The following is a 19,569-nucleotide window of genomic DNA, read 5'->3' as shown; positions in this document are numbered from 1 at the left end:
GATAGGAAAAGACATACATAGGCTGAAGGTGAAAGGTTGGGAAAAATCATATCACTCATATGGACTTCGGAAACAAGCAGGAGTATCCATACTCATATCAAATAAAATAGATTTTAAGCCAAAGTTAATCAAAAGGGATAAAGAGGGACACTACATACTGCTCAAGGGAACCATATACCAACAAGACATAACAATCATAAATATATATGCCCCAAACAATGGTGCAGCTATGTTCATCAAACAAACTCTTCTCAAGTTCAAGAGTCTAATAGACCACCATACAATAATCATGGGAGACTTCAACACACCTCTCTCACCACTGGACAGATCTTCCAAACAAAAGTTGAATAAGGAAACCATAGAACTCAATAACACAATTAATAACCTAGACTTAATTGACATATATAGAATATACCACCCAACATCAAACAGTTACACTTTTTTCTCAGCAGCACATGGATCCTTCTCAAAAATAGATCATATATTATGTCACAGGGAAACTCTTAGACAATACAAAGGAGTAGAGATAATACCATGCATCCTATCTGATCATAATGGAATGGAACTGAAAATCAACGATAAAAGAAGGAAGGAAAAAGAATATATCACTTGGAGAATGAACAATAGGTTACTGAATGATCAATGGGTTATAGAAGACATCAAGGAGGAAATTAAAAAATTCTTAGAGATTAATGAAAACACAGACACAACATATCGGAATCTATGGGACACATTGAAAGCAGTTCTAAGAGGAAAATTCATTGCTTGGAGTTCATTCCTTAAAAAAAGACAAAACCAACAAATAAATGATCTCATACTTCATCTCAAAATCCTAGAAAAAGAAGAGCAAAACAACAGCAAAAGAAGTAGAAGGCAAGAAATAATTAAAATCAGAGCTGAAATCAATGAAATCGAAACAAAAGAAACAATTGAAAAAATTGACAAAACTAAAAGTTGGTTCTTTGAAAAAATAAACAAAATCGACAGACCCTTAGCCATGCTAGCGAAGAGAAGAAGAGAGAGAACTCAAATCACTAACATACGGGATGAAAGAGGCAATATCACAACAGACACTTCAGAAATACAGAAGATAATCAAAAATTATTTTGAATCCTTATACTCCAATAAATTAGAAGATAGTGAAGGCATAGATAAATTTCTTAAGTCATATGATCTGCCCAGATTGAGTCAGGAGGATATAGACAACCTAAACAGACCAATATCAATTGAGGAAATAGAAGAAACCATCAAAGGACTACCAACTAAGAAAAGCCCAGGACCGGATGGGTATACAGCAGAGTTTTACAAAACCTTTAAAGAGGAACTAATACCAATACTTTTCAAGCTACTTCGGGAAATAGAAAAAGAGGGAGAACTTCCAAATTCATTCTACGAGGCCAACATCACCCTGATACCTAAACCAGACAAAGACACTTCAAAGAAAGAAAACTACAGACCAATATCTCTAATGAACCTAGATGCAAAAATCCTCAATAAAATTCTGGCCACTCGGATACAAAGGCACATCAAAAAAATTGTGCACCATGATCAAGTAGGATTCATCCCTGGGATGCAAGGCTGGTTCAATATAAGGAAATCAATAAATGTTATTCACCACATCAATAGACTTAAAAATAAGAACCATATGATCATCTCGATAGATGCGGAAAAAGCATTCGACAAAGTACAGCATCCCTTTATGTTCAAAACTCTAGAAAAACTAGGGATAACAGGAACATACCTCAATATTGTAAAAGCAATCTATGCTAAGCCTCAGGCTAGCATCATTCTGAATGGAGAAAAATTGAAGGCATTCCCTCTAAAATCTGGAACAAGACAGGGATGCCCTCTCTCACCACTTCTGTTCAACATAGTTCTCGAAACACTGGCCAGAGCAATTAGACAGACGAAAGAAATTAAAGGCATCAAAATAGGAAAAGAAGAACTTAAATTATCACTATTTGCAGATGACATGATTCTATACCTAGCAGACCCAAAAGGGTCTACAAAGAAACTATTAGAGCTAATAAATGAATTCAGCAAAGTGGCAGGATATAAAATCAACACGCATAAATCAAAGGCATTCCTGTATATCAGCGACAAATCCTCTGAAACGGAAATGAGGACAACCACTCCATTCACAATATCATCAAAAAAAATAAAATACTTGGGAATCAACCTAACAAAAGAGGTGAAAGACTTATACAATGAAAACTACAGAACCCTAAAGAGAGAAATAGAAGAAGATCTTAGAAGATGGAAAAATATACCCTGTTCATGGATAGGCAGAACTAACATCATCAAAATGGCGATATTACCAAAAGTTCTCTATAGGTTTAATGCAATGCCAATCAAAATCCCAACGGCATTTCTTGTAGAAATAGAGAAAGCAATCATGAAATTCATATGGAAAAATAAAAGACCCAGAATAGCAAAAACAATGCTAAGCAGGAAGTGTGAATCAGGCGGTATAGCGATACCAGACTTCAAACTATATTACAGAGCAATAGTAACAAAAACAGCATGGTACTGGTACCAAAACAGGCGGGTGGACCAATGGTACAGAATAGAGGACACAGAAACCAATCCACAAAACTACAACTATCTTATATTTGATAAAGGGTCTAAAAGCATGCAATGGAGGAAGGATAGCATCTTCAACAAATGGTGCTGGGAAAACTGGAAATCCATATGCAACAAAATGAAACTGAATCCCTTTCTCTCGCCATGCACAAAAGTTAATTCAAAATGGATCAAGGAGCTTGATATCAAATCAGAGACACGCCGTCTGATAGAAGAAAAAGTTGGCTACGATCTACAGTCGGTGGGGTCGGGCTCCAAATTCCTCAATAGGACACCCATAGCACAAAAGTTAATAACTAGAATCAACAAATGGGACTTACTCAAACTAAAAAGTTTTTTCTCAGCAAAAGATACAATAAGAGAGGTAAATAGAGAGCCTACATCCTGGGAACAAATCTTTACTCCTCACACTTCAGATAGAGCCCTAATATCCAGAGTATACAAAGAGCTCAAAAAATTAGACAATAAGAGAACAAACAACCCAATCAACAAATGGGCCAAGGACCTGAACAGACACTTCTTAGAGGAGGACATACAGTCAATCAACAAGTACATGAAAAAATGCTCACCATCTCTAGCAGTCAGAGAAATGCAAATCAAAACCACCCTAAGATACCATCTCACTCCAGTTAGATTGGCAGCCATTATGAAGTCAAACAACAACAAGTGCTGGCGAGGATGTGGGGAAAAGGGTACACTTGTACATTGCTGGTGGGACTGCAAATTGGTGCAGCCAATTTGGAAAGCAGTATGGAGATTTCTTGGAAAGCTGGGAATGGAGCCACCATTTGACCCAGCTATTCCCCTTCTCGGTCTATTCCCTAAAGACCTAAAAAGAGCATGCTACAGGGACACTGCTACATCGATGTTCATAGCAGCACAATTCACAATAGCTAGACTGTGGAACCAACCTAGATGCCCTTCAATGGATGAATGGATAAAAAAAATGTGGCATTTATACACAATGGAGTATTACTCTGCATTAAAAAATGACAAAATCATAGAATTTACAGGGAAATGGATGGCATTAGAGCAGATTATGCTAAGTGAAGCTAGCCAATCCCTAAAAAACAAATGTCAAATGTCTTCTTTGATATAAGGAGAGTAGCTAAGAACAGAGTAGGGTCGAAGAGCATGAGAAGAAGATTAACATTAAACAGGGATGAGAGGTGGGAGGGAAAGGGGGAGAGAAGGGAAAATGCATGGAAATGGAAGGAAACCCTCAGAGGTATACAAAAGTACATACAAGAGGAAGTGAGGGGAAGGGGAAAAATAATACAAGGGGGACAAACGAATGTCAGTAAAGGGGGCAGAGAGAGAAGAGGGGAGGGGAGGGGAGGGGAGGGGGGATAGTAGAGGATAGGAAAGACAGCAGAATACAACAGACACTAGTATGGCAATATGTAAATCAATGGATGTGTAACTGATGTGATTCTGCAATCTGTATATGGGGTAAAAATGGGAGCTCATAACCCACTTGAATCAAATTGTGAAATATGATATATCAAGAACTATGTAATGTTTTGAACAGCCAACAATAAAAAATAAAAAAAAAATGTATAAATACACAACGGAATATTATTCAGCATTAAAAGAGAATAAAAGAATAAAGAATAAAATCATGGCATTTGCAGGTAAATGGATGAAGTTGGAGAATATAATGCTAAGTGAAGTTAGCCATTTCCAAAAACAAAATGCCAAATGTTTTCTCTGATTTAAGGCTGCTGATTCATAATGTGGTACAGGAGGCATGGGAAGATTAGGTGAATTCTAGATAGGGCCAAGGAGAAAAGGGGAGGGAGGGAAAAGGAGGTGGAATGGGGGTAAGAAAGATGGTGGAATAAAATAGACATAATTACCCTAAGTACATGTATGAAGACATGAATGGTGTGACTCTACTTTGTGTACAACCAGAGATATGAAAAATTGTGCTCTATATGTGTAATATGAATTGTGATGCATTCTTTTGTCATATATAACAAAATTTAAAAATTGAAAAAATAAAAAAGAATAATAAAATTCCTTTCATTAATGTCTTTAAAAAATAAACAAAAAAAGAGAGATTGGGATGTAACTCAGTGGTAGAGTGCCCCCTGGGTTGAGTTTCCAGTGCCATACCAAAAAAAAAAACCTAAAAACATGTACAAACACACACTTAATTTTGGAATTCATTGTGATATATTCACACATGTGTATAACATATTTGATCAATTTCATTTCCCAGTACCCCCTCTTTTTCTCGTTCTCCCACCCCAGTCCCCTTCCTCTACCTCTCTACTCTCCTGATCTCCCTTCTTTTTTCATTGACTTGTCCCCTTCTTTTTACCATTTTCTCTTTATCTTCTACTCATGAGAGAAAACAATGACCCTTGACATTCTGAGTTTGGCTTATTTCACTAGGATACTACAGGGACACAGCCACATCAATGTTTATAGCAGCACAATTCACAATAGCTAAACTATGGAACCAACCTAAATGCCCTTCAGTAGATGAATGGATAAAGAAAATGATATTCTCCAGTTCCAACCATTTTCCTGCAGATAACATAATTGTGTTCTTCTTTATAGCTGAATAAAATTACATTGTGTGTGTATATATATATACCTTGTTTTCTTCACCCATTTATCTGTTGATGGGCACTTAGGATATTTCCATAAGTTGGCTATTATGAATTGTGCTGCTTATAAATAGATATGCATGAATCACTGTAGTATGCTGATTTTAGTTCTTTTTTAGTTCTTTCATTTTAGTTTAGATAAATATCAAGGAGTGAGATATCTGGCTCTATGTTGGAGCTATTCCTAGACTTTTGAGGTATCTCCATATTGTTTTCCAAAATCATTGTACTAATTTACAATCCCATCAATGACGCATGAAGGAACCTTTTTCCCTATATCCTTGGCAGCATTTATTGTTATTTGCATTCTTAATGATTGTCATTCTAACTGGAGGGAGATGAAATCTAAGTGTAATTTTGAATTACATTTCCCTGATTGCTAAGGATGTTGGAGATTTTTTTATATATTTCCTGGCCATTTGCATTTCTTCTTTTCAAAAATGGCAAGCGTCCTGTTGTTCTTGATTTCTCTCATGATGTTTCTCTTTACAGATGTCCTATCTTTTCTGAACAACCTGAATCTCTTATTTATTTTCTCTTTCAGAGTTAACATAAAAACTCCAAAGAGCATGAAAACAAATGAACTATTTTGCCTCTATCTTCAACCCAAATGAGCTTCCAATGAGGATTCATAGCAACTACTAACTGTTTCACCTCCTCCAATTTATCTTCTTTCTGAGCTATAGAACAGTGGCTTTGAAAGAAGGATTGATAGTCTTACTGCATAAAATAGCATCAGCCTCAACAAATTTTCAAATAGTAAAAGAACAAATAGATGAGTGAATAATGTCATTATTTCTTAATGTGCAACTACATTTTGCAGGCTTTTCTACCACCTACTTGTTTTTTAAAAGGCCATATCATTTCTCTACTAAACCTTTTTAAGTGTATTTTGAACCACATGGTTATTGCTTTGTAGAGACTTCTTTAAATAAATCCTTGGTTAATTTTACCTTTTTTTCAATTCATATTACACATATAGAGCACAATTTTTCATGTATCTTGTTATACACAAAGTAGAGTCACACCATTTGTGTCTTCATACATGTACTTGGGTAATGATGTCCATCTCATTCCAATGTTTTTTCTATCCCCATTCCCCCTCCCCCCCACCCTCCCCTTTGCTTTATCTAGAGTTCATCAAATCCTCCCATGCTCCCCGCAATCCCCATTATGGATCAGCTTCCTCATATCACAGAAAATATTCAGCATTTGGCTTTTTGGGACTGGCTAACTTCACTTAGAATTGTATTCTCCAATTGTATCCATTTACCTGCAAATGCCATGATTTTTTTCCTCTCTTATTGCTGAGTAATATATATATATATAATCACATTTCTTTATCCATTCGTCTCCTGAAGGGCATCTGAGTTGGTTCCACAATTTAGCTATTGTGAATTGTGCTGCTATAAATATTGATGTGGCTGTGTCCCAATAGTATGCCATTTTTAAATCCTTTGGGTATAGACCAAGGAATGGGATAGCTGGGTCAAATAGTGGTTCCATTCTCAATTTTCTAAGGAATCTCCATACTGCTTTCCATATTGGCTGCACCAATTTGCAGTTCCACCAGTAATGTATGGGTGTGCCTTTTGCCATGCATCCTTGTCAAAACTTACTATTGTTTGCATTTTTTGGATAAAGGTAATATTTATTAACCTCAAAATATTTTTCAGATCATTTTCTTTTTAAATTTAGCATACTAGAATGTGATCACAGAGAGAAAGAATCGGAAAAATTCAAGAGTCCATGAGAAAAAATCAAGACTATTGTGATTCTTTTGATTACCCACTAAAAGAAAATACTAAGAGTATATTAGTTCTAAACTATCAAAGAAAATTTGAATGATTTTTTTTATTTTTGGTGATCACAAAAAAAGCTCAATGGATAACAATAAAAGAAGCAGATTGGTAGGAAAATAGAATGTAAAATATAACCCAACATAAAATAAAATATATCAATTATTCCATAAATCAAATAGATTATCTAATTTAAAACAGAGTCAAACTAGAAGGAAAAAAATCTATTCATTTACTTTCTAAAATTCATCAAATATACTAATAGACATAATAAGTCATTTATAAATGAACAAAATAAAAAAGAGACAATTAAAACATTAGAAATGAAGTGGAAAACATTGCCATAGTTACGCTAGAATAGTCATTAACAATATACAAGTTATAAACAAATTTATGTTAAAATGAGAATTTGAATGAAAACTATTTCATAATTTATAGAAATAAACACCTTTTCAGATTCTCAAATATAGAAATAGAATACCCAAATGTCATATACTTATTACAGAAATTAAATATTTTACAAATTTTCACACATGAAAGCTTCAAGCTTAATATCCATCACTACCAGTTTCTAAATATGGGCGAAAAAGCCAATGGTGCTTCACAAACTCTTCCATATGAAATAAATAAAGCTAGAACACTTAATTCTCCCAAACTTTGACATTAAACACTACAACCTAGTAAGGAGAGGATAAAAAAGAACTATTGTTACATCATTGTCAATCAAGTTCCTGCATACAAACCATTAAGCAAAATAGAGAAAGTCTTATCTGTAAAAAATAAAATATACTCCTTTCAGGCATTCATGCTCACTTGGGGAATTTATAATCCATTTATTATTTGAAAAAGTGGTAATATCACATGATAAGAAACTTCACATTAGCTCAAAAATCTTTTAAAAACCCTTGTTAAATATAGACTGTCCACAATAAAAAGGGAAGAAAACAATAAAATATAAAAAGGATATTTCCTTAATCATTTAAAAATTAAAAAGATACCTACAAACACATAAGAGAATACACTATAATTACTATTTCAGTATGGAATAATACTTAATATTTAATAATATATATATTTTGGTGGTATGGGTATTTTATTTTTTATTTTTTTATTCTAATTTGTTATATATGACAGAAGAATGCATTACAATTCATATGAAACATATGGAGCACAATTTTTCATGACTCTGGTTATACCCAAAGTAGAGTCACACCATTCATGTCCTCATACATGTACTTAGGGTATGATGTCCAACTCATTCTACTGTCATTGCTACACCCATTTCCCCTTCTTCCCACTCTAAAAAAAAAAATAAAAGCTAAATAGCTAAACATAAAAGAAGCAGAATAGGTAGGAAAAATAAAATGTAAAATGTAACATCTTTTCCCTCACACCCCTTTGCCCTATCTACAGTTCATCTAACCCTCCCATGCTCCTCTCCCCAACCTTGTTAGGAATCAACATCCTTATGTCAGAGAAAACATTCAGCATTTGGTTATTGGGGATTGGCTAACTTAACTTAGCATTATATTATCCAACACCTTCCATTTACCTGCAAGTATCATGATTTTATTCTCACTTATTGCTGAGTAATATTCCATTGTGTATATATACCACATTTTCTTTATCCATTCATCTACTGAAGGGTATCTAAGTTGGATCCACAATTTAGCTATTGTGAATTGTGCTGCTATAAACGTTGATGTGGCTGTGTCCCTGTAGTATGCTCTTTTTAAGTCCTTTGGGTATAGACGAAGGAGTGAGATAGCTGGGTTAAATGGTGGTTCTATTCCCAGCTTTACAAGGAATCTCCATACTGTTTTCCATATTGGCTGCACCAATTTGCAACCCCACCAGCAATGTATGGATGTGACTTTTTCCCCACATCCTGGCAAATACTTATTGTTGTTTGTATTCTTTTTTGTTTGTTTGTTTTTGAACTTTTTATTATGAAAATTTCTAACTATCAACAAAAGTATAGACTATAACACATGTCTCCATCCTCATTATCCAGTTTCAGTAACCACCAGCATTAAGATGCTTCCTTCAACTTTCCCTCCCCTGTGTTGTGCTACAGCCTTTAGAGCAAATCCCAGATATGCTATTTCGCTTGGATCCTGTGCAGTTCAAAAAGGGATGTTTTCAACAGACCTACAGTGCCAGTATCACACTCAAGAAAACTAACAATAATCTCTATAACCTAATCCAGTCTGTAATGCAATTTACTTTTATCTAAAAAGTGTCTATATTGTTAGATGTGTTCAAATCATGTCCAGAGATGGTCTACTATTTCAGTACATCTCTTCCATTTGAAGTATATCAAAAAAATTTTTTTTTAATTTTTTATTGTTGGCTGTTCAAAACATTACATAGTTCTTGATATATCATATTTCACACTTTGATTCAAGTGGGTTATGAGCTCCCATTTTTACCCCACATACAGATTGCAGAATCACATCAGTTACACATCCATTGATTTACATATTGCCATACTTGTGTCTGTTGTGTTCTGCTGCCTTTCCTATCCTCTACTATCCCCCCTCCCCTCCCCTCCCCTCTTCTCTCTCTGCCCCCTCTACTGACATTAATTTGTCCCCCTTGTATTATTTTTCCCTTTCCCCTCACTTCCTCTTGTATGTACTTTTGTATAACTCTGAGGGTCTCCTTCCATTTCCATGCAATTTCCCTTCTCTCTCCCTTTCCCTCCCACCTCTCATCCCTGTTTAATGTTAATCTTCTTCTCATGCTCTTCGACCCTACTCTGTTCTTAGATACTCTCCTTATATCAAAGAAGATATTTGGCATTTGTTTTTTAGGGATTGGCTAGCTTCACTTAGCATAATCTGCTCTAATGCCATCCATTTCCCTGCAAATTCTATGATTTTGTCATTTTTTAATGCAGAGTAATACTCCATTGTGTATAAATGCCACATTTTTTTAATCCATTCATCTATTGAAGGGCATCTAGGTTGGTTCCACAGTCTTGCTCTTGTGAATTGTGCTGCTATGAACATCGATGTAGCAGTGTCCCTGTAGCATGCTCTTTTTAGGTCTTTAGGGAATAGACCGAGAAGGGGAATAGCTGGGTCAAATGGTGGCCCATTCCCAGCTTTCCAAGAAATCTCCATACTGCTTTCCAAATTGGCTGCACCAATTTGCAGTCCCACCAGCAATGTACAAGTGTACCCTTTTCCCCACATCCTCGCCAGCACTTGTTGTTGTTTGACTTCATAATGGCTGCCAATCTAACTGGAGTGAGATGGTATCTTAGGGTGGTTTTGATTTGCATTTCTCTGACAGCTAGAGATGGTGAGCATTTTTTCATGTACTTGTTGATTGATTGTATGTCCTCCTCTGAGAAGTGTCTGTTCAGGTCCTTGGCCCATTTGTTGATTGGGTTGTTTGTTATCTTATTGTCTAATTTTTGGAGTTCTTTGTATACTCTGGATATTAGGGCTCTATCTGAAGTGTGAGGAGTAAAGATTTGTTCCCAGGATGTAGGCTCTCTATTTACCTCTCTTATTGTTTCTTTAGCTGAGAAAAAACTTTTTAGTTTGAGTAAGTCCCATTTGTTGATTCTAGTTATTAACTTTTGTGCTATGGGTGTCCTATTGAGGAATTTGGACCCCGACCTCACAGTATGTAGATCATAGCCAACTTTTTCTTCTATCAGACGGCGTGTCTCTGATTTGATATCAAGCTCCTTGATCCATTTTGAATTCACTTTTGTGCATGGCGAGAGAAAGGGATTCAGTTTCATTTTGTTGCATATGGATTTCCATTTTTCCCAACACCATTTGTTGAAGATGCTATCCTTCCTCCATTGCATGCTTTTAGACCCTTTATCAAATATAAGATAGTTGTAGTTTTGTGGATTGGTTTCTGTGTCCTCTATTCTGTACCATTGGTCCACCCGCCTGTTTTGGTACCAGTACCATGCTGTTTTTGTTACTATTGCTCTGTAGTATAGTTTGAAGTCTGGTATCGCTATACCGCCTGATTCACACTTCCTGCTTAGCATTGTTTTTGCTATTCTGGGTCGTTTATTTTTCCATATGAATTTCATGATTGCTTTCTCTATTTCTACAAGAAATGCCGTTGGGATTTTGATTGGCATTGCATTAAACCTATAGAGAACTTTTGATAATATCGCCATTTTGATGATGTTAGTTCTGCCTATCCATGAACAGGGTATATTTTTCCATCGTCTAAGATCTTCTTCTATTTCTCTCTTTAGGGTTCTGTAGTTTTCATTGTATAAGCCTTTCACCTCTTTTGTTAGGTTGATTCCCAAGTATTTTATTTTTTTTGAAGATATTGTGAATGGAGTGGTTGTCCTCATTTCCATTTCAGAGGATTTGTCGCTGATATACAGGAATGACTTTGATTTATGCATGTTGATTTTATATCCTGCCACTTTGCTGAATTCATTTATTAGCTCTAATAGTTTCTTTGTAGAGCCTTTTGGGTCTGCTAGGTATAGAATCATGTCATCTGCAAATAGTGATAATTTAAGTTCTTCTTTTCCTATTTTGATGCCTTTAATTTCTTTCGTCTGTCTAATTGCTCTGGCCAGTGTTTCGAGAACTATGTTGAACAGAAGTGGTGATAGAGGGCATCCCTGTCTTGTTCCAGATTTTAGAGGGAATGCCTTCAGTTTTTCTCCATTCAGAATGATGCTAGCCTGAGGCTTAGCATAGATTGCTTTTACAATATTGAGGTATGTTCCTGTTATCCCTAGTTTTTCTGGAGCTTTGAACATAAAGGGATGCTGTACTTTGTCGAATGCTTTTTCCACATCTATCGAGATGATCATATGGTTCTTATTTTTAAGTCTATTGATGTGGTGAATAACATTTATTGATTTCCATATATTGAACCAGCCTTGCATCCCAGGGATGAATCTTACTTGATCATGGTGCACAATTTTTTTGATATGTTTTTGTATCCGAGTGGCCAGAATTTTATTGAGGATTTTTGCATCTAGGTTCATTAGAGATATTGGTCTGTAGTTTTCTTTCTTTGAAGTGTCTTTGTCTGGTTTAGGTATCAGGGTGATGTTGGCCTCGTAGAATGAATTTGGAAGTTCTCCCTCTTTTTCTATTTCCTGAAGTAGCTTGAAAAGTATTGGTATTAATTCCTCTTTAAAGGTTTTGTAAAACTCTGCTGTATGCCCATCCGGTCCTGGGCTTTTCTTAGTTGGTAGTCTTTTGATGGTTTCTTCTATTTCCTCAATTGATATTGGTCTGTTTAGGTTGTCTATATCCTCCTGACTCAATCTGGGCAGATCATATGACTTAAGAAATTTATTGATGCCTTCACTATCTTCTAATTTATTGGAGTATAAGGATTCAAAATAATTTTTGATTATCTTCTGTATTTCTGAAGTGTCTGTTGTGATATTGCCTTTTTCATCCCGTATGCTAGTAATTTGAGTTCTCTCTCTTCTTCTCTTCGCTAGCATCGCTAAGGGTCTGTCGATTTTGTTTATTTTTTCAAAGAACCAACTTTTAGTTTTGTCAATTTTTTCAATTGTTTCTTTTGTTTCGATTTCATTAATTTCAGCTCTGTTTTTAATTATTTCTTGCCTTCTACTTCTTTTGCTGTTGTTTTGCTCTTCTTTTTCTAGGATTTTGAGATGAAGTATGAGATCATTTATTTGTTGGTTTTTTCTTTTTTAAAAAAATGAACTCCAAGCAATGAATTTTCCTCTTAGAACTGCTTTCAATGTGTCCCATAGATTCCGATATGTTGTGTCTGTGTTTTCATTAATCTCTAAGAATTTTTTAATTTCCTCCTTGATGTCTTCTATAACCCATTGATCATTCAGTAACCTATTGTTCATTCTCCAAGTGATGTATGCTTTTTCCTTCCTTCTTTTATCGTTGATTTTCAGTTCCATTCCATTATGATCAGATAGGATGCATGGTATTATCTCTACTCCTTTATGTTGTCTAAGAGTTTCCCTGTGACATAATATATGATCTATTTTTGAGAAGGATCCATGTGCTGCTGAGAAAAAAGTGTAACTGCTTGATGTTGGGTAGTATATTCTATATATGTCAATTAAGTCTAGGTTATTAATTGTGTTATTGAGTTCTATAGTTTCCTTATTCAACTTTTGTTTGGAAGATCTGTCCAGTGGCGAGAGAGGTGTGTTGAAGTCTCCCATGGTTATTGTATGGTGGTCTATTAGACTCTTGAACTTGAGAAGAGTTTGTTTGACGAACATAGCTGCACCATTGTTTGGGGCATATATATTTATGATTGTTATGTCTTGTTGGTGTATGGTTCCCTTGAGCAGTATGTAGTGTCCCTCTTTATCCCTTTTGATTAACTTTGGCTTCAAATCTATTTTATTTCATATGAGTATGGACACTCCTGCTTGTCTCCAAAGTCCATATGAGTGATATGATTTTTCCCAACCTTTCACCTTCAGCCTATGTATGTCTTTTCCTATCAAATGCGTCTCCTGTAGGCAGCATATTGTTGGGTCTTGTTTTGTGATCCATTCTACTAGCCTGTGTCTCTTGATTGGTGAGTTTAAGCCATTAACATTTAGGGTTATTATTGAGATATGGGTTGTTCTTCCAGCCATATTGTTTATTTATGTTACTAAACATGGTTTGTTTTCCTCTTTGATTATTTTTCCCCCCTTTACTGTCCTACCTCCCACTGTTGGTTTTCATTGTTATTTTCCATTTCCTCTTCCTGAAATGTTTTGCCGAGGATGTTTTGAAGAGATGGTTTTCTAGCTGCAAATTCTTTTAACTTTTGTTTATCGTGGAAGGTTTTAATTTCATCTTCCATCCTGAAGCTTAATTTCGCTGGAAACACAATTCTTGGTTGGAACCCATTTTCTTTCAGTTTTTGAAATATGTTATTCCAGGATCTTCTAGCTTTCAGAGTCTGTGTTGAAAGATCAGCTGTTATCCTGATTGGCTTACCCCTAAATGTGATCTGCTTCCTTTCTCTTGTAGCTTTTAAAATTCTCTCCTTATTCTGTATGTTGGGCATCTTCATTATAATGTGTCTAGGTGTGGGTCTCTTATGATTCTGCACATTCGGCGTCCTGTAGGCTTCTAGGATTTGGGATTCTGTCTCATTCTTCAAGTCTGGGATGTTTTCTACTATTATTTCATTGAATAGATTAATCATTCCTTTGGTTTGAAACTCTGTCCCTTCCTGTATCCCAATGACTCTTAAATTTAGTCTCTTGATGTTATACCATATTTCTTGGATGTTCTGCTCATGGTTTCTTAACAGTCTTGCTGAGCTGTCTATGTTCTTTTCAAGTTGAAATACTTTATCTTCATTGTCTGATGTTCTATCTTCTAAGTGTTCTACTCTGCTGGTAGTATTCTCCATTGAGTTTTTAAGTTGGTTTATTGCTTCCTGCATTTCTAGGATTTCTGTTTGTTTGTTTTTTATAACCTCTATCTCCCTGTATAGTTGATCTTTTGCTTCTTGGATTTGTTTATGTAATTCATTGTTGAAGTGATCTTTCATTGTCTGATTTTGCTGTCTGATGTCTTCCTTGAGACTCCAGATCATCTGAAGCATGTATATCCTGAATTCTTTATCTGACATTCCATCTGCTGCAGCTATTACCTCTTCTAACGTTGAGTTGACCTGCATTGCTTGTGGTCCTTTCTTTCCTTGTCTCTTCATACTGTTCGCGTTCCTTTCTACTTGGTGAAACTGTTGTGCTATTGAATGTTCCCCCTATATATTTATATTGGTCTTGTATAGTTGCAAAGTCTCCCTCGCAGGCGCGGGCGGCGGCTCTGCCCCTCCTCCAATTGGGGCAATGTGCCTACCACGCCGGCAGGCCGCTGGGCCTGCTCTGCCGGTCGGTAGGAGGTCCGCCTACCTTGCAGGCGCGGGCGGCAGCTCTGTCCCTCTGCGGGCCGCTAGGCTTGTTCTGTCGGTGGTCGCAGTTCTGCCTACTTTGCAGGCGCAGGCAGCGGCACTGCCCCTCTGCAGGCCTCTGGGGCTGTTCTGCCAGTGGGTCGCAGGTCCGCCTACCTTGCAGGCGCGGGGGGGGGGGCGGCTCTACCCTTCCTCAGGCCACTGGGCCTGTTCTGTCTGTCGGTTGCAGGTCTGGCCTGTTCTGTTGGTGGTCACAGTTCCGTCTACCTTGCAGGTGCGGGGGGAGGGGGCGGCTCTGCCTCTCAGCAGGCCGCTGCTCCTCTTCTGCCGGTGGGTCGCAGGCCCGCCTACCTTGCAGGAGTGATTGGAAGCTCTGCCCCTCTGTGGGCCACTGGGCCTTTTCTGTTGGTGGTCACAGTTCTGCCTACCTGGCAGGCGCGGGCGGTGGGGGGTGGCTCTGCCCCTCAGCAGGCCGCTGGGCCTGCTCTGTGGGTGGTCACAGTTCCGTCTACCTTGCCGGCGCGGGGGGAGGGGGCGGCTCTGCCTCTCAGCAGGCCGCTGCTCCTCTTCTGCCGGTGGGTCGCAGGCCCGCCTACCTTGCAGGAGTGATTGGAAGCTCTGTCCCTCCGCGGGCCACTGGGCCTTTTCTGTTGGTGGTCACAGTTCCGCCTACCTGGCAGGCGCGGGGGGTGGGGGGCGGCTCTGCCCCTCAGCAGGCCGCTTGGCCTGCTCTGTGGGTGGTCACAGTTCTGTCTACCTTGCCAGCGCAGGGGGTGGGGGCGGCTCTGCCTCTCAGCAGGCCACTGCTCCTCTTCTGCCGGGGTCGTAGGCCCCTCAAATTGTAATTTTTATACTTCTCCTCCTCACCTACGTATTCAGCATCAGTGGAAATCTGACAATCATCATCCTCACGCTGCTGGACTCCCACCTCCAGACTCCCATGTATTTTTTCCTCCGGAATTTCTCCTTCCTGGAAATTTCCTTTACATCCACTTTCACTCCTAGGCTGCTATACAGCATCTCAACTGGGATTAAGACTATCAGCTTTGCTGGTTGCTTCACTCAGTACTTTTTTGCTATTTTCTTTGGGGCCACTGAGTTTTGTCTTCTGACTGCCATGTCCTATTACAAATGTCCTATGTGGCCATCTGCAAACCTCTGCATTATACCACCATCATGAACAGTAAGGTCTGCATCCAACTAGTACTCTGCTCTTGGCTGTGTGGCTTTCTGATCATCTTATTCCCAATCATCCTGACCAGTCAGCTGGATTTCTGTGGGTCCAATGTGCTGAATCATTATTATTGTGACTATGGACCCCTCATAGAAATATCTTGCTCAGACACAAGTCTACTGGAACTCTTTCACTTTATCTTAGCACTTGTGACCTTAGTAGTCACCCTAGTGCTAGTAGTTCTCTCCTACACAAACATCATTAGGACCATTCTGAAGATCCCCTCAGCTCAGCAAAGGAAAAAGGCCTTTTCCACATGTTCTTCCCACATGATTGTCATCTCCCTCTCTTATGGAAGCTGCATCTTCATGTACATAAAGCCTTCAGCAAAAGAAGGAGTTGCTTTCAATAAGGGAATAGCTGTGCTCAATACATCAGTTGCCCCTTTACTGAACCCATTCATTTACACTCTGAGGAATAAACAGGTAAAACAAGCCTTCAAGGATATGGCCAGAAAAATTGTGAGTACTTAATGAATAAATGACTTAAATTCAATGGAAATTCTGGACAACATTCATAAACTTCCTCCCCTTGAAAGCTTAGGGGGAGCTTCTCTAACCGTCTCCTCATTAAGACAACATCTTGGATAAATTTATCATAAAAGGATATCAACATTACATTTTTAATCCTCCCAGGGAGGGAGAAATATCCCCAAAATACAGTTTAAATATTTCTTTCTAATAAATAGATTTTTGAGCCACTTTAAAAACTGCAAAAATATAAAATAATATCAGCCTTCTTAAGAGTTTTTCATTATAGTTACTTTAAATAAAAATATATTATTTGTGCTAAAAAGATCTATTTTTATATCTGTTTACTATAGTTATTTTTAAAAGAATTTATACATAGATTTTTTTATTTTTTATTTTTGTTCTTTTTAGTTATATATAACAGTAGAGTAAAATTTGACTTGTTTATACAAACATGGAGTACATCTTTTTCTAATTAGTATTATCCCAGTACATGATCTAGAGATTCACTGTGGTGTATTCATATATGTGCATAGGAAAATTATATAGATTTTTAAGTCCTCAGTTTTCATTTCAAATATACAAAAAAGATATATAACTAAATCCCCCTAACAGGGCCAAATAACATTAATCTGAGTATAAGAAAAAGAATCAGGCTAAAATTACAAGGATTGTCATGGTACTGACAGTCCTGGGTGTACTGGTAATGCTTATCTTTACAAATGGGCTTTTAAGCTGATTATGTCTTTTTCTTTAATTTAGGAGTCTTCAGCATTTTTTATTTTTCATACTTTATTGGTGCATTGCAGTTGTACATAATGATGGGATTTATGGTTACATATTTATACATGTATACAATATAACTTGGCCAGTATCATTCCCCAGGATTTCCCCTGTCCCTCTCTTTCCTCCCCCTCGTCACTTTACTCTACTCTGCTATCCATTTTAGGATCTCCTTTCTATTTTTAAGGTTCTTATATCTTTAAAACAGTTACCCAAACATTTTACCAGAAATATAAGACACTTTCCAAAAGATAGCAAAATAGAAGAAGCCTGCACTCCCCAGTTTCAGCTCAGAATTGAAGCAGCAGAAATGCTACTTTTCAGAAAGGTGAGTGACTGCGGGAATTCACCAAGATTTAATATTGGAGAGTCAGAGACTCAGAAAGACCTAAAATCACAGGTTTCTTGAACAGAGGACAAGAAAGAGTGCATGCACACTAAGCCAGAGGCAGCAGTCATGCTGGGTCACCACAGAAGGTAGTGGTAACCCAAAGGGAAAGAGAAATACAGCAGAAAATTTTGTCATGTAAATACCTGTAGAACAGGAGGGAAGTCAGAACTCAGCTGCTCTAGAGGCTGCAGTTAGCTGGGGTTTCAAAATTGCTCTGGTTCTCAACTTGTGAGTGGAGAAGCCACATTGTGAGAACCCTGGAGATCATAGCAAATATTGTCACTGTCCCAACCAGTGTTCACTGTGTTATCTAACATGCACCTGACAGAACATGATTAAAACTGGCAAGGAAAATTGCATCCAAGGGAATTCAGGACAGAGATATGGAGAGGCAGGCCACTTACTTTCCCTTTGAGTTGTGTGGCTCTTGCCACCAGCAGAAAAGGATCAGAAAATCTAACAAAAATGCATTGGTGCACGTGGTGACTAATCCTTGGAAGGCCATACTCATGGATGATGGAGTACATAAGACTTGGCATGCCCTTTCCACCAGGGAAATTTGTTACACTACCCTACAAGTAGAATTCTCCAGTGGTGCCTGAGATCAAGACTCCCAGCAGAGATTGTCATCTTCCAGGCCCTAAGAGTGTGTTCATTCTAATCTCAAGGTAGATACCACTCAACAAAGTTCCAGAGTTCTAATCAGAACTGGACCCCAGCCCCTGGAACATCCCACTTAGAACTCTGCATTAATCCTCCCTTGTGATTTCATCTACTGCCTGGACAAAACTTCATTACAGAGTTCCTCCTTTTCACCCTAACTTTACTGGTAAGCAGGGAAGCTGAGAGCCTTTAACCAGCTTTGGTCTCAGGCCACTCCAGCTGGCAGCTCAATGAGAAACACAAGAGAAAGGGTTTTAAAAACCCTAGATTTTGGTCTTTCTAAGGGGTGCATAGACCAATAATAAATAGAAAGAAGGGCAATCTGGCATAGGAAATGAGTATTGTTCACAGTTTCTAACATCTCAGTGGAGACAATTCTCAAAGAGGTGAGTGGCTCTGACTGACAATATTGGAATGACAGAAGGTTGGAAGGACTCAGTAATTCTGATTAGTGGAAAACAAAACAGGAAAGAATTGGTTAGCTTGGAACTAGCAGCTGCACCAGGAAGACAAGGCTGGAGGATAAAGGGACAGGCAAAACTGAAAAGGCTGCTTCACAAAGAGTGGTAGAGGAGAAAGACTGAGTTGAGCTGGGTGGTGGATTAGAGGATGGCTGCATGCCTAATTGCTCCACGACTCAATTTGTGGAGGTGGACATGTGCAGGTTGCATAAACTCTTGAATGTTCTGAGCCAAGTTAATGCCAGCCTGTAGGCCCAGCAAGAGTTTCTGAAGGAGGAGCAGATCTGCATCAACAGCAGCCATGAGCAGAAATTCCACATTCCAAGGTGCCCACTGAGGGACAAGTTCTATACAGAACTAGACACTGAGTCCACTATGGACCTGGGCAGAGTGCAGTGGTTGAGACCAACTGCAACAGCCAGCAGGTCATATCCTTCTTTAAGGAGCTGTAGTGTGGGAGAACAAGCTTGCACATTACTGAGTCACACTCCATGGCTGGGTGCTGAGGTGCTCAGTCACAGAAATGTGGCAGAGCTTTCCCCACCCTTCTTGGGTTCAAGGATCAGTGTCTCATGCATGGGTGTGTCTTGCTACAGCCCCACGGGTGAAGCTGTGCTTACCTGTTCCTTTGTAATATAACCCCTTGCCCTGTTTAGGATAGAATCTTCCATGGAAGTGCCTTGTGTGTGTCCCCT

At 38.1% G+C, this 19,569-nt stretch overlaps 1 pseudogene; it reads left to right on the top strand.

The window, feature by feature from the left end:
• Positions 1 to 10,599: 10,599 nt before the first annotated feature.
• On the top strand, positions 10,600 to 19,326 carry LOC114086286 (olfactory receptor 6C4-like; annotated as a pseudogene).
• Positions 19,327 to 19,569: the final 243 nt, after the last annotated feature.

This window comes from Marmota flaviventris, chromosome 3 (genome assembly GCF_047511675.1).
Source record: "Marmota flaviventris isolate mMarFla1 chromosome 3, mMarFla1.hap1, whole genome shotgun sequence".
Classification (NCBI taxonomy): Eukaryota; Metazoa; Chordata; class Mammalia; order Rodentia; family Sciuridae; genus Marmota; species Marmota flaviventris.
Note: the sequence above shows the minus strand (reverse complement) of the source record. Positions and strands in the feature narration are given on the sequence as shown.